The sequence below is a fragment of the Belonocnema kinseyi genome, chromosome 3 (assembly GCF_010883055.1).
Source record: "Belonocnema kinseyi isolate 2016_QV_RU_SX_M_011 chromosome 3, B_treatae_v1, whole genome shotgun sequence".
Taxonomy (NCBI): Eukaryota; Metazoa; Arthropoda; class Insecta; order Hymenoptera; family Cynipidae; genus Belonocnema; species Belonocnema kinseyi.
Window position 1 is genome coordinate 55,577,141 of NC_046659.1, and position 1,871 is coordinate 55,579,011.

The following is a 1,871-nucleotide window of genomic DNA, read 5'->3' on the forward strand; positions in this document are numbered from 1 at the left end:
TTTGAAAATGAAAATTCGAAAATTTTTTCTAAAGCCTCCAGGGGACTTCGTTTTCGCACGAAAAAATTTTATGTGCCCTTATTGCATCCGGACCCACAATTTAGCAAGTTTTGCTACATTTATTTACTGTTTTTCGAATAATAATCAGGCAAAAAGCTTTTTAAAGCATAACGTCGGTCATTTTACGATGTCAGGATCAATTTCCACACAGAAGGTTCTGGTGAAAAATTATTTTTTCAATTGATAATATTTGAACAAAGCGAACATTTGACGATAAAGAAATGTATTCTTACATACAATCCTACTAGATTTGGCAAATTTCATGGTTTTAGAGTGCAATCTAATACTTCAAACGAAAATTGTGTTTTTAATATAATCGAGGTTACGTCTGACAGCTCCGATTGGCTTTAAAAGGAATTGAAATCCTATAATATTCATCCCCTAATGAGAATTAAAAAACTAAGGACAGAAACGGCATTCTTAAGGATTCAAATTTTCTAATACTTTTTAATGCAAGGCTTCTTACCGGGTCTTACACATTTGATAATCCTCATTTTTTACCTCTGTCTTGATTCCAAAAATATTTATTTTAAATTATACTTCTGTAAATATTTATACAGAATATAATTGGTAAAAATGTTGTTCTTAAACGAAAAAATTACTTGGGATTGATTTTTGAAATGGGAGGTGACAGACAGTAATCAGACGATCTTTCTTTCGTCTAATTCCCTAAATACAAGGTGGCACCTAGCCGCCTGCATGCTCTCACGGCTTTATAAAAATGAAAAAACTGTGGAAAATTGAGAAATATTTATAAGATACAGAAAATTACTTTTATTGCCTTATAATATGTTTACAGTACATTCCAGAGATATCTTTCATCTAAAGTTGGATACAACCGCTGCAAACAATAGAAATCTACAATTAACCGACGACCAACAATTTGCATCGGGACTGTAGTGGTCAAAATCATTAATTTTCAAAAATAAGAAAGAAGAATTTTTAAATTTTTATTGATAAGATAAAAATGATCAATTTTCAACCAAAAAAATCGAATAGTCAAATTTTTGGTTAGAACTATCAATTTGCAAACAAAAAGGAAGAATTTTTAATAAAATATTTATATTAAATAAAAATATGAATTTTCAACTAACATGATGAATTTTTAACGAAATAAATTAAAATTTCACCAAACCAGTTCGACTTTTCGCCATGTAGTTGAATTTTGAACAAAACAAAACAAAAATGAATTTTCGACGAAAAATGAATAGTTAATGTTTCAACCAAAAGATGCATATTTAAAGAATAGCTGAATCTTTAATGAAAACATATGATTATTCTTAATCAAATAGTTGTATTTTTAACCAAAAAGAGAACATTTCTAGTAAGAGATGAACTTTTAATAAAATACACGAATTTTCAACCAGAAACATAAATTGTTAATCAAGAGGATAAATTTCGGCCAAAAAATACGAATTTTCTGCAAAATACATCAATTTTTAACCAATTACTTGACTGTTCTAATGAAAAGATAAATTTTTAACAAAGAAAGATTGATAATGATCCAATAAAAACAAATTTGCAACAAAAAAGTTGAATTTTCAAGTCAAAAAGATGAATTTGTTTAAGGCAGTTGAAGGCAGTTGTTGTAGAAATGAAGGAAGGAAAAAAGTGAGGAATCTATTTAAAGTACTTAAAATTATTTTTATTACTTTATAATACATTCTAAGTTTATCCCTGAGATATTTGATCTGAAGTTGGATAAAAGTGTTGCATACAATTAAAAACTGCAATTATCCGACGGCTGATAATTTTGATCGGGATTTCATGTTAGTTGAAAATTCAATATTTAAAAAAAATATATTTTATTC